This window comes from Aedes aegypti, chromosome 1 (assembly GCF_002204515.2).
Source record: "Aedes aegypti strain LVP_AGWG chromosome 1, AaegL5.0 Primary Assembly, whole genome shotgun sequence".
NCBI classification, from domain to species: domain Eukaryota; kingdom Metazoa; phylum Arthropoda; class Insecta; order Diptera; family Culicidae; genus Aedes; species Aedes aegypti.
Genome location: NC_035107.1, coordinates 179,864,930 through 179,880,197, shown reverse-complemented (window position 1 = coordinate 179,880,197; position 15,268 = coordinate 179,864,930).

Genomic DNA, 15,268 nt, shown 5'->3' with positions numbered 1-15,268 from the left:
AAAGCACCGAAATTTGATTTTCTCCCTATGATAAACTGCCTGTCACACTCACGTCATACGCAACTGAGACCGAAAGGATATTGGATTCATCTGCCTCCATATTCAGAATAGTAGCTGTACGCAGTACAGAATCCTTTAACCGAAACTGTTATTTTTTTGTTTGTTTAACTACCAGTGCTTGACGTTGGCTATGTAGGTGGAAAGAACCACGGAAAACAATCAAAATTAATGAGTATTTGACCACCAATTAAGCTGGACGGTGTCACGGACAAATAGTGTGTGTTCTTTCGGCTGTTAATGGGGGTTCAGAAAAATTACCAACGAATTCGTCAAATTAATCTCCCAATTCAAGCGAGTCCTTCGGTCGGACGGCATTCATCTACAGGTGCGAGAAAAAGATGAAACAGCATGAAATTTCTTCCGACAATATTTATTTTAGCAGATATAGCGGGCCGCTGTGTGTAAAGAAAACTGATTTTGGAATTGGTTAGATCCAATGAAAGGGACACAGTAAAAATGAAAAAGATGATGTTCTGTAGTGTATGGCCCGGCCTGTAGCGCCAAACTATTCCAAACTGCTGACAGTGTTTGTAAGATATTTACTGTAGGCAAATAGTCGTTCAACAATAACAAACCAAAATAATAGGGTTGAATGCAGCGGCAAAACAACTTTTGAGACCCATTGGAATAAACGGCACTGCTTTGAAGAAGCATTGAAATACGTAATTGAAATCTGTTGTAATAGGTTTCATACGTTTTATTCCAGAATATCATTGTTAAATTGCACATTTGTCTTCTTGCTCTGAGTTTGATAAGGTTTGTTCGACAGTGGTCGTCCAAAAACCACATGGTTCGCCTCAAGGTACCGGTGCAGTTGTGTAAGCTTCGAGAAAGCTATTTTGATGGTAGGATTCTACTGTATGGAAAGATTCAAATATGACGTCCATCGTTTTTAGGGATTTCTAGACCCCCCTCCCCCCTCTGTCACGCTTTTTCCAACACCTAATACATGTATTGTCACACTTTTGTAGAAAAACCACCCCTCCCCTCCCCCAAATGATGGACGTCAGCATTGGATGACCCCTATGACACAGAGGAGGGGCAGAAAAGCGTTCGAATCACCGCGGGAGTACCTCAACGATCAATAAATTCGATGTTATGCAATGCATGTACAATGACGTGCTGAGGCTGCCCCTTCCGATGGGTTTTAAGATTGTTGGCTCCGCCTAGTGGTCTAAGGTGTATCGATGGAGGATGTAGAGTTGACAGCAGCGCACTCTATTTGGATGAAGTCTAGGAAACTAGGACTGGCCCGTCACAAAACTGAGGTGGTGGTGGTCAACAACCGCAAGTCTAAGCGCCTAATCATAGAGTCCAAGCGATCCCTTAGGCATCTTGGGGTAATGATCGATGACAAGCTCAGCTTCGCTAGCCACGTTTAATATTCCTTTTAAAGGATACCAAACCGGTTTCTAAAGAGGCCGTGTGAATCATGGCCGGGATGACGCAAAACGGGTTCATAATCAAGGAAGATGTTCAATGCTTGAACCAAAGAGGTACCAGAGGAGTTTGCAACGCGTGTAAAGAGGAATGGGATTACTCCACTAAAATAGATAGCAGGAATGGGATTACTCCACTAAAATAGATGAATTCATCGACTTAAAACAAATGTGTCAGATTTGTATAAAAGAAACCATGAGGAATTGAACTTCCACCTGATGCAGTTTCTGTCAGGACATGGTTGCTATACCCAAGTACCGTAATCCGGGGTATCATTGATCAGCGGGGTAACATTGATCGGCATGACTCATCTCATCAAAGGTACGTATTATCATTTATTGCTGAAACATTTCCAAATTATGAATGGTGCTCCTCTTTCGTATATTCATGAGCTAATAAAAGTTAATGTTTTTGAGAAAATTGAGTTCACCTTATGCGTAAATTTATCAACTTTTTGAAATAATGATTTTAATTGTTAAGGATGACACTACCGAAGATTCATGTCTCACACAAGTTCTGCAAACGATATTAGCAAGGAAAATGTGATTCTTACTAAAAATGGCATCGCTGAAAACGATTCCGTTGTCAAAACTTTTATAAGTATGCTCAATTAGGCAACATTACCGAATTACTGTTAAGAATGTAGAATTCCCATTGGAAATTGCCTACCTTTAGGCGTATTCCGTGGTTCGAGGTGTTTTTAATTTTAAAATAACTCAAAAAGTAAATGACTTGTAAGCGTTTGGCCTTCATATTCGGCTTCAGGGGCCATGGTTTAAGTAAGTAACGACATTTTCAGTATTACCGAACTTTGTTTATATATGTGATCAATGTTACCCCATATCAGATAATTCAAAAAATCGCCTAAAACATTTTTTTTAACATTCTTAAATCTTTCAATAAACAAAATACAGTATATAGTCTCGAGCTATGGGTGGCAGTACTTGTTTTAAAAATATAAGACATGCAACATTTGCATTTTCAAACGAAATATTAAAGAAACATTCAGAAAAATGATCAATGTTACCCCGTTTTACGGTAACCACTATTCGCCTTTTTGGGCTTATAGGGCTGTTATGCGGCTAATATACGGCTTGTCAGCTCTATAATAGCCCTATATTAGCACGGAGGGCGAATTAAAGTGCTATTTGGTTACTAGGGTAGATAGTACTTGCATAGGTTCGGGTACTCAGAATCTCCTGCGTGCCTCAATTGTGCTGGTGTGGAGGAAACAGGAGAGCATGTCGTGTTCGATTGCCCCCGTTTCATTCTTGTTAGAGATCGCATGCTCGCTATATGCAGAGGGGACACGTCCCCAGACAATATAATAGAGAGAATATGTGCGGATACCGAGTGCTGGAATGCAGTAACTACGTCTGTTAATCACATAATGTTAGAATTGCAGCGCCTATGGCGCGCCGACCAGAGTTGGTTGCAGAGGATTAGCCCTGCCGAGGCTGGTCCCTTGTAACATTGTTTAAGTCGGCTAGGAGAAACAGTTTGCCTAGGCTACTTCTGCTACATGTGTTTTGCCCCGCCAAGTGGTCGCTGGGAGTGTCTACCCTCCAGTTCGAACTACTCGTTAGGCCAGGACTACAAAAAGTAACGTCGATAATCGACTCCGCTCCGTTTCGGCTAAAGGTACTTTTGGTACCAGCATTAGCCAGATCGACATCTAGCACGGCCAGTGCCTCTAGCAGGATTTGACCCCGCTGGTTCGTGATACGGCTTCCCCATCCCACGGCCCAGGCATTGAAGTTACCCGCTATTACTACTGGCCTTCGCCCTGTCAGCACGGTCGTCATACAGTCCAGCATCTGCGTGCATAGCAGCTACAGAAGAGGACCCCGTTTTCCTTCGCCATCAACGGGGCCTGCTTGAGGTCCTTGCTGATGTTGGACTTCGAGGACGCAAAGTCAATGATGAAGTCAAGCCACTGTGCAGCCACTTCCATCGCAGAGAGCCCCTCCCTTCTTTTATTGATGGCCCTCATCAACCACGCTCCATCCATAACCTCATCCGATACGTTAGCCGGGGATGAAATATGGTGCCCAGCACTGGCACTACGTGCGCTGCTGCCGCCTCCTGCTTCCGTTCTCCTCAACGGTGACCTAGCTAACCCACTTCTTGCGACGGGGTTCGCTTCCCTACTACTGCTTCATACGCTACTACTATTGTCTTGATTTAAATTTGTACTCATTTTGGTTCCCACGAGTTGCACGGGAAAAGAGGTCCATCTCGCCAGAGCCTTGCACGCGGTAAGGGACAAATTACTGTGAGGGGTGCCCAGGTGCCCCACAGGCTCCGTTAATGATCGAGCATCTTTTTCGCCCCCCTCGACCACTCATTCCTTGGCACGGTTTTTCGCTTCACACCTTGAATTGGGGTTACCCTGTTTGGTAGACTCTTACCATCGGAACAGGTCATCCGTGGATCTATTCTAAGCCGGAAACTGCACAGCGAATGGCCATGCGTGTGGCGAGTGCGTATCGTACGATATCATCGGAGGCAGTCTGTGTGATTGCAGGATTGATCCCTATAAGCCTTCAGCTCGAAGAGGACCCTGCAGGGCCCCAGGCACACGGGGAATTCAGAAAACAGCCAAAGTTGAAACCATGAGGTAATGTCAACAGCATTGGGATAGCGCTAAGAACGGTAGATGTACCTACCGGCTAATTCCGTGCTTGTCGATGTGCGTGAACAGAAAACACGGAGAAGTTAATTTCCACTTGACGCAGTTTCTGTCTGATCATAGCTGCTTCAAGAAATACCTGGATTGGTTTGGACATGCAAGGTCGCCGTTATGCACCGAATGCGGCGATGTTGAAGAAACCCCTGAGAACGTGGTCTTCGAATGTCCACGCTTCGAGCATGAGCGATCCGAGATGAGATCCGTCATCGGCAATGACGTTAATGTACACAATATTGTTCATCGAATGTGTGCTGACGAAGAAAAATGAGACGCGGTAAATAGGACAACCGTCCAGCTGATGTCTCTGTTACCACGAAGATGTCGAGAGGAGCAGCTGCACTTAGGCCAGTGGACAGCACATGGTTCTGAGTCGTTAGGGCAGCCGGGATCGTCAGACCGCCTTCGGCACTCGACTTGTCAGTCTGTTGAAGCGAGCATATGAAGGAGACCAACGGGCGCGACCGGAGTAGGCTAGATCCTCCGCCGGGGACTAGAACGAGTAGAGCGGGCGTAGCGTAGTTTTGGTAATAAGTCGTCGAGGCGCCTGCAAACAGGAAGTCATCCTCCAACCGGAATTGCAGGACCGACCCCTGCACTTAACCATCCAACATCGCGTCGGAGTAGGCTATGTCCTTCCGCCGGGGACTTGCTGAGTAGATCACGAAACAGCACCGGCAAAATGTCGTCGAAGCGCCTGTGAACCGAAAGTTTCCCTCCACCGGAATCGCAGGATCGACCTCGGCATCAGCCCAGCCAGGTTCGGAGTTGGTTAAGTCCACCTTCGGGGACTAGCTGAGTAGATCGCGTAGTTGCATCGGAAAATAATCGTCGGGGCGCCTGAAAACCGTAAGTTCCCCTCCACCAGAATCGCAGGCCGACCTCGGCATCATCCCGGAAAGCATCGGTTAGGGAGATCTTCCGCCGCCGGGGAAATTTTCGTCGGAGTAGGATAGATCCACCGTCGGGGACTATTCTGAGCAGCCCGTAGCGAGTCACCGGCTTAAGTCGTCGGGGCACCAGTCAACCGGAAGCTATCCTCCAACCGGAATCGTTGGATCGACCTTGGCACTTCACCGGTCAACAGCAGTGAAGCGGACACAAACGCGTTACGTTAACGGTTTCAGGAGATATTCCTACGTCGGGAACTCTCCGCTGGTAGCTTACTCCGTCGAGGACTATGCTGAGTAGCGATCGTAACAAATCACCAGTTTTGGGTTGTCTGGGCGCCAGTGAACCGGAAGCTACCCTCCAACCGGTCGCTGGATCGACCTCCGCATCCAACTAGTCCATCATGGAGAGCTCGAGAATCAGCGGATTAGCAGCAGACGCAAAAGTTGCGCAGGGCTCTGGCGAGATGCCAGCCCCAAACGCGTCGCCTTTACAAAACAGTAGGGCTTCTCGTGATGAGATTTTTTTTTTTCAAGTCTTCATTTATGTATCAAGAAATATATGACTTAAAAATATGAATATACAATCTGAACCCAAATACCGGGGCTACTGAACAAAATTCAAAATGTCCCAGTTTCTGATACAGTGTTATTCTATGTTTCGCATAATGGGTGTTTTCTAATGATAAAAATTGATTTTAAAAGAATTGGGTTGAAAGAACCATGCTGAAATATACCTCCATGAAAGGAACAGTGTTTTTTTTATTGGTGCAAACATTTTTGGAGGGATTTTTTTCATGAATCGTGATTTTAACGGAGACTGAAACGTTGCTATCACGTATTTCTTCATTTTGTCAGCACATGTTGCCCTAGTCCGTAACATCCAACCGATCTGACACACGATATACAAACTCCAATATGGTCAATAAGCAGAGAAAGTTAGCAGTTAATAGTTGTGGAAGTGCTCATAAGAACACTATGCTCAGAAACAGGCTCTGTCCCTGTTGGGATGTAGCGCAAGAAACAAGAGCAAGGTCTAATCAACCGCGAGTTCTTCGATTCCTCAAACTAACGTAGTATTAAGATGCATACAAATTATTGTAATGTATCTGTAAAAAAACTAAATGTTTCCGACCCTGGTATGCCCCATGGTTTCCGAGCCTTCCAAATAAACGTGATAAGTAAAACAATATTCCGCGTAAACTTCGTTCGTGACTGGTGCAAGTCATAAACGGGTGCGAAATAATTTTAGCTGATAAACGAGATTACCCAAATGAAAAATTCATATCAATTGAAATAAAAAGTTATTTATTTCTACATTTCCTCGCAGGTAGCCGCAAGATTCCAATATTTTGATTTACAACTCAATTATTCTATCCTCTGTTTTGTTGTTCGTGCCCTGCGCAGGGAAAAGCGAGCAGCCGCACGACGATTCTTGCTACTGGTTCTCATCGCCTTCGGGAATGAATGTCATCGGACTCACTTAATTTTCGCTTTAACGAGATCCACTCCCAATTAAATGGAACTACAAATCATCGTTAAAGTGGACAAATTCCCTCCCCCTGGAATAAGGGAAGGCACTGGCTGCTAGCCCGACGGATCCTGCGGGCTTTGGTGCAATTAAAAGGTTAATAATTTACCGCGTGGCGATGACAGCCCACAGGACCCCGTTTTCTGTTGTTGCAGTTTGTATGCTTTGCCTAATAATAAGGATGCGTTTTTGTGGGCAAACGCAGAAATAAAATTCTAAAACCAAACCTTTTCCAGTCTTTTCAAATGTAGATCAAATATTTATGTTTGGCCCAACTATAAAATCCATCGATCGTTATCATATGGAGGGTGTAACAAAACGTCTTGATCTGTTTCGCTGCTTCTAAGGTACGCAACAATAGAATAAAAATATACACCAGCAGGTACCGTTTTAATGCTTTGTTGGTAATATTGCTCTGTTGCACTTGCCTGCAGATATGTTTAAACAGGAGCAGATGCATTGACTCCGGTTGGATGAATTTCAACTTTATCCATAAAAATGCAAACTAAAGCCAAACAAAAGTGGAAACAGCGAAGTTTGTGTTAATCGAAGATTCGCGAGATTTTTCTCTTACAAGTTCATTTCCGTATTCCGGGGTAACATTGATAAATTTTTGAGATATTTGTTAAATATTTAATTTGAAAATGCAAATGTTGCATGATTTAAATTTTTAATCAAGTAATGACACCCATTTTTTATGTATGCAGATCAAAAATGAAAAGCTGCTTTAGAAGAGTTCTCCTGTTGCGTAGTGTAGGTAAGTCGACGAGTGCACAGCGATGCTCGTATGGCGGCAGCAGCATCCTATTTCGCCAAGGTAGTCTCTGGAGTGCATCCTTAATAAAACTTTTTTGAACTCGATTGATGTGTACAGAGTGATACGGGGCCCAAACTTTAATTTCCATATTCCAAAATGCTGCGAACTAGTGATATATAAAGCTTTAAGGCAGTATACGTCTTTGAAATCTTTGGTGTTGCGTCTGATAATTCCAAGAACCGCGTAAGCTTTTGCAATCACTGACAAAATTTGCTTGACAAAACGGAGCTTAAAGTCAAGCTAAATACCCAGATTTTTGACCAATCTAACTCGTTCAATCATGGCTCCATGCATTGAATATTAAAAAAACCATCGGTGAACGTTTCCGCGTAAAGGTGATAATATTACATTTCGCGATGTCCCATCCCATTTCTTGAACACCAATCTAGGATCTTATCAATGTTCATCTGTGAGGCACAACAGTCCACAGGCGAATTGATTACTCGGAAAATCTTCAGATCATCTGCGTACATCACCTTCGATGACTTGAACTCGCTGCATAGGTCATTCACAAATAGTATGAACAGAAGCAGACAAAGATGGCTGCCCTACACGCAAAAAAATTGTGCGGTAAAAACTACCATTTTAGGGGGTTAACTTAAGCGCTCGCACCGGCAATTTTCAGCAGACCAGAAATGCGCTTGATTTTACTATGTCTGTAGTCGAAATCAGATTGTTGTAAATTATTTCTGTCAAATGTACCAGTAATGTGGTGGGATGTACCGTAAACATAGTAAATTGGTCTGAAATTCCATGGTAGTTTCAAGAATGGGCGTAGTCAGCTAAAATAGTAAGTTTTACCACAGATTTTTTTCCCGTGTACGGGACGCCTGAAGTAATCACGAATGGATCTGAAAGCGTCTGATGCTGAACGGTTAATGAGGTACGCCAAAACACATTTTGTCAACCAATGGGGACAACCCATTCGCTGGAATTTTTCAACTGCTAGCTGATGAGGAACTCTATCAAAGGCTAAAATCCACGTAGACTGCATCGATTTGCTGTCGTTTTTCTATCTTATCGATCAGTGTCGACACGTAGCTTCCGTAATAATGTGTCGAGCCGACAGAAAATCTAGCAACATGCTTTCAAAAAATTTCGGTGGACAATTGAGAATACAAATTCCCCTGTAGTTTTTGACATCATGGACGTTGCCGGTTTTCTGGATCGGTGTTATAAGAGCCTCCTTCCATTTGGCTGGAAAAACACTTTCGGCAAGAGGACGGTTGAACAGAAGAGCTGCTGGTTCAGCTAAAGATGCAGAGCACGCTTTAATTAAGGAAGGTTGAAGTCCATCGGATCCTGGTCCCTTGGAACCAGCAATGCTACATAGCTTCTTGTAAACCTCGTGTTGCGTGACTTATGTAGGCTGCAGATATAAATCGAAAGTCTTGAGAGCGCTCCAATATGATGCTGAAGAGAGCGGTGGGGTAGTACTTGCTACGCTTTGGGGGACGGACCTGGTGTAGTGGTTAGAACACACGCCTCTCACGCCGAGGACCTGGGATCGAATCCCAACCCCGAGATAGTCACATAAAATCAGTGACGACTTCCTTGGGAAGGGAAGTAAAGACGTTGGTCCCGAGATGAACTAGCCCTGGGCTAAAAATCTCGTAAATAAAGATAGAATAAACAATACGCTTTGGAAAAAAGATGAGAAAAGTTTCACGGCATCATCTGGCGTCGTTGCGGTTTTGCCGTCATAGTTTATGAGTTGAGGAAATCCACAAGATGTTGTTAGACTGCGAAGATAGGACCAGAATCGTTTCGGATCATCTTTCATGTTGCTCTCTAGTTGGCCTATGTATGACTGGAAGCATGACACGTTCAGTTCATTAAATTTAGATTCAAGATTACGTACTGCATCCCTGTTCAAACGAGATTTCACTCGAAAATAACGTATCCGTGCTTTTCGCAGTCGATTGCGAAGATTGCGAAGTTGAGCATTCCACCATGGTTGTTTATTATCAGGTCGACATGCACGACTTCTGAGAGGAACATGTCGTTCGAAAATTAAATTCAGTTCGCATGTGGAATGGTAACAGCATCGTCCAATGATCCAAAAGCTAAAATATCCCACCAATTCATTTGTACGATTTCGACATTCGTCATAACTACATTGGCGAAAATCGATGAAGGTCTCGTTTTTCCTATTTTCTAATCGAGTTTGCATAACATCGCGGGTCAAAACAAAGGCGTATGGTGACGGTCGACTTTCATCAGAGGTAAAGGTGGTTCCAGCCGGATCGATTAACCTTTCATATTTTTATCGTATGTACTGATAGCATGAGTTGCATAAATGCTATTAAATCTATTAATTTCAATTATAAAACACATTATTTATTATTGTTGTTAAGAAGTTTGTTGTATAATTTACATAAATGAGGATTCCTTATTAAATTTGTCTGGGTTCCAGCTCATTGTCAAATATATGGTAATGAACAAACCGATTATTTAGCTAAGATGGGTGCAACTCGTGGTATTATTTTCCATCGTGATATTTTCTATTCAGAATATTTTGCAAAATTGAAAAGAGTCACAATGGACTTCTGGCAAATTGATTGGGATTCTAGTGATAAAGGTCGTTGGTGTCATTCTATTTGTCCAATTGTGCATCCCTGCAAAAAATCCCTGGTTCAAGTATTTATCTGTTGGTAGAAATTTAATTTGCCTTTTTTCTAGACTTATTTCTAATTATTATATTTGTAATAGTCATTTATATCGCATTAATATTGTAGATTCTAATTTATGTGACTGTGGCTAGTATTATCAAGACATAGATCACATTATTTTTCATTGCAAGAATTATGTTTTACCTAGTAATAAAATTCTTGATAATTGTCAAACATTGGGTCTCTCTGTACCTACATCCATTCGTGATATTATTGGCAGTAAATCTCTTGCTATGATGAAAATTATTTTTGAGTATTTAAATGAAATTTGTTATGTTGTTTGATACTGCCTTTTTTTTAATTATCTTTTCAGAGTTCAAGAAAACATTCTCCTCGTTTGTCCCTCGACCACCACAGCCCAATGATGTTCTCCTTTCAAGATCTTGGCTCTGTTATGGATTATTTCCGGTTGAGCCTTTATTTTTAATTAGTCTTATTTTATAACGTTTTTGAAAAGATAAAGAGGTTTTGCGCCCTTTTCAGAAGTATTTGAATTAAAATCACTCAAAAGGGCTTTTCCCTCTTTCAAATTTTTTGTTAAAATCAATAAATAAATAAATAAATAACCTTTCGTTAGAGTTAAGCAAGTGATTCATCTGCAATAATCCAACAAACAATGTCTTCAACCAAAGAAATCTTTTGTTCTGAAGAAGCATTGATTGGTAAAAAGGCTCCAATGTCATCATCAAATCTCCAACGAAGGTAGGGCAAGTTGTAGTCACCAAGAACTACGATTTCATCATGCGTGCCCATCATTTTGCATAGATGAATAACAGATGCAGCATGTTGTTGATAAAGAGCAGATTCAGTGTTCGGTGGAAGATAAACAGTACAAACAACAAGTGACATAGTTCCATAGGTGATTCGAACGCTAATCTGCTCAAGCTGATTAGCATCATTAATTACTATAACATTACATTGTAGAGCCTTTTTAACAGCGATCAAAACTCCGCCACCTCTCTGATGTTGACTTGTAATGGAATTTCGATCACAACGATAGATTACATAAGCATCAGTTAGCTCAGAATTAAGCATATTGATGTTTAGCCAAGTTTCAGTGAGTGCCACTACGTCATAGTCGCAAGAAGAGAGAGCTGCAAAAAGCGTTTTCGTCCGCATACCTCTTAGTATCTGGTAGTTAGCGTTGATTTCAAATGCTGTTGGTTTTCGGATAAAAAACGGATGGTACACGTAGTATTTGGATCGCTTATTGTGTCGTTATCTACTGGGATTGATTCGATGATGTCGTTGCATTTATTAGTCTTGTGAACTTTCCGGGAAAGCTGTTGTCGTCCATGTATGCCACCGATATCGATTAAAAAGCTATACGATGGGAGTTGGTATTCACGGCACATTTGAATGTATTGCCGTACAGTGAAGATCTGGTTTGTTTACGATCGGCCGTCAATGATGCCCACTTGATAACCTTCCACGAACTCGATAACTACAGGGTATAGACGATGGTAGATGATCTTGGATAATGCTTTGTAGGTCTTATTTAGAATGTTGATCGCTCGAAAGTTCTCACAATCTAATTTGTCACTTTTCTTGTAGATGGAGCATATTACCCCTTCCTTCCGCTCTGTTAGCTGGTAGCTGTTCTGTTTCCCAGATTGTGCCTATCTGCTGGTGCAGACAAATGACCAGCTTCTCCAGGTCCATCTTTATGAGTTCAGCTACAATACCATCCTTACCAGCAGCTTTATTGTTCTTGAACTGGTGAAAGGCATCCTTAATCTCCCTCGAAGTGGTGACTGGATGGTTTCCATCGCCCGCAGTACTAACGAAGGTATGGCATCCGTTGTCCCGTCCTTCATTGCCTGCGCTCTCAGCGAAATTCAGGTGTTCGTCGAAGTGCTGCTTCTACCTTTTGATTGTCCATAAAAATGCTCCCTACCTTACCCTGCATATCTCAGCTCGCGGCACTAAGCCGTTGCGGGATGCGTTGAGCTTCTGATAGAACTCACGTGTTTCTTGAGGCCGGCACTGCTGTTCCATCTCCTCGCACTCCGTCTCCTCCAGGTGGCGTTTTATCTCCCGAAAGAGGCAGGTCTGCTATGGCCGTTTCCGTTTATAACGTTCCACGTTCTGCCGGGTCCCTTGCTGCAGTATGACTGCCCGCGCTACATTCTTGTTCTCCAGAATCTGCCTACATTCCTCGTCGAACAAATCGTTCCGTCGACTCTGTCCCACGTTCCCGACGTTGTTGATGGCTGCTTTTACTGTTCTCCAGCAGTCCTCAAGAGGGATTTCATCCAGCTCAACCTCTTCCGGTAATGCAGCTTCGAGGTGCTGCGCATATGCAGCTGCGACATCCGGTTGCTTAAGCCGCTCTAGGTCATACAGGAGCGGCCGTCGGTACCGTACATTGTTTACGACTGAGAGCTCTGGCTGCAATTTGACCATCACCAGATAGTGGTCAGAGTCGATGTTAGCACCACGATGGGTCAGAACGTGATCGATTCGTGATTCAGGCTGCTGTGGTGATCTCCAGGTGTATTGGTATGGAAGGCTGTGCTGGAAGTAGGTGCTACGAATGGCCATATTCATTGAGGTGGCGAAATCAATTAGTCGTAAGCCGTTTTCGTTCGTCAGCCGGTGGGCGTTGAACTTTAAAAGAGTTGGTCTGAATTCTTCCTCCTGGCTAACCTGAGCGTTAAGATCTCCTTTGATGATTTTGACGTCGTGGCTGGGGCAGCAGTTGTACTCGCGTAAAAAGCGTATTTATCATCATCAGTGTTTCCGGAGTGAGGGTTGTGCACATTTATTATGTTGAAGTTGAAGAACCATCCTTTGATCCTCAACTTGCACATTCTCTCCTTGATCGCGCCACCACCCGATCACGCGTCTCTACATATCACCCATGACTCTATGACATTATCCCGAACGCCACTACCCCGAATGCCACTACCCCGAACGCCATTACCTCGAATGGGTCTCTACCCCGAACGCCATTACCCCGAATGCATAACATTTTGAGACTTATTCTAGTTAGAAAATGGGGAGAAAATTGTTTGATTGCTTATGAATATTTAACGAATTTCAAAAATGTATTTTTCAAATATTAGAAGATAAAAAAGCAGCTTATTTTTCAGTAAATAATTCTTACATACAAAGTTTTGTTTAGATTTGTCCTCTAATTTTGGTGAGATTCACACAGACACATTGCAATGCTCTGAAGAACCGCCTATTTCGAAAAGAAGGGTGAATTTATTGTGAAAAGGATAGCTATAATATGCACAAAATTAGGATATAGTTATGTATCTTATTGGACGTCGGTACCCACTTCCTTTACTCATTTGTGTAGGTTTCGGGCTACTATCATTAAGATCTTCGGTAATAATTTGTTTCGTAAACGATGGTAATGGAAGATCATCCCGAGATCTCTGCAAGTGTTTTCTATGGAACCCGATCAAAGACCAACCTGATAGACAACCGTTCCGCTATAGCAAGGAAGCGTTAATACATTGATACATTGATAGAAAAACGCCGGCCTCGGATTTCCGCTACAGTAAAAACTTTCTTTGGTTTGTGGGATCATTAATTTGAATTTAGATGAGATAACCACAAACAAAAATCTTATTTTTTTTATTCAAGACAATGAAGACATGATGATGGCAGAAGTGGTGAGCAAATGCAAAAGAGACCTGTCTGTTTTAATACAAAAAAAAAATAGAAGAAAGGGATATTCAGGATATATTCCTTAAAAAAAAAGCTGTTCTTCAAGGAAATATTAGTGACTATCCAACGAAAACTTGAAAGAACAGCGTATTTAAAAAAGAAGGGCAAATTTCTGGTGAATTGTTTGCAGATATGACGTGAATGATCACTATAACAACGTATTGCTATGGCACAACCTATATTCATAAAAAGGGAAATATTTGTTCGAATACAAAATTGAAAAATGAACACCACCAAGAATTCCATACATCGGTGATTAAACAGCTGTTCAGCAAAACCATATTGAGGTTATGGGTTCTCCTCCAGTGGCGGATCTTATGCTTTGGACATTTTCTAGACGTCCCTGGCATAGAGCCACATGTACAAGTAGGATAATTTGACAAGGAAAGCTCTCAGTCAATAAACGGCTTATTGTGAGTGGATGTTCTCAAAATGTTACAGCCCATACACAATATTCTTTCCATACAAAAAATGGTACACGGGGGTGGGTAGGTGTCAAAAATGGCGTTCGGGGTAATGGGATGGAGCCAGCACCCATCACTATAAAAGCTGTTCCCAGCTCGTGATGCCGCAGCTCTGGTAGATGGTATGGTTGCCTTTAAACGTTCGCACCATTGATCCCTTCCAACACACTTCCTGCAACGGTACGATGCCGAATCTGCGGTCCCAAAGCACATCGGCGGATATTTACAATTCCACGTACCGGGCTTCCAATCGCTAGTTCCTCTATGTCACTGTAGTCTTTGCTGATTGTCCTGGTTCGTCTTCTCTCGTTGATTTATCCGTTGCTTGATTTTTTTACGGGTGGCATGACACCAACCCCCTATAACTCAGGGGGGCCATTCCCCCTAAAAGTTCGGAGGGCCATAGTACATAGTTTAGCTTAGAGCCCATCTCTGGCACTCGGACGATGATCAGCCACCCCAGACATGAGGAACATACGCTGTTATGAGCCGCTCCAAACATGAAGTACAGACGCTTCAGGTTTGCAGAAGCAAATCCCCTTCCCTGTCAGCATACGACCAAAATTCCCACCGGGGTTGGTTATTCGATGTTCCCTAAGGTTGCTCGTACCCCGGCCAGTACCGTGAGGAGGAAAGGGATAAGAGTTGCTGGGTAGGAGGCTAAGGACTGCACAAATGGGTCTATTTGATTCCTTCTGGTACGCGAGGTACCAATGAAACGCCTTATCAATCCATTTACCAACCAAACATCTATGGTAGTTAACGCAAAAATGAGTTTTGCAACGATTGCGTTATTAACGAGAACGCATGGCACGCGTATTTTTCCATTTCATGTTTGCCTAAGTAGAAAAAAATAACATGGTCCTAGAGGTAGCCTAGTAGTAATAATTTTGACCAAGCCCCACATGGGCTTTACCATTTTGCATGAGTCTGCAAAGATTGATCATTACTGTGCAGTAATGTTCAAGACTGATCTGAGTTATTGTAATCGTAGTCACTCAAACTAGACGTATTAAAGCATTTA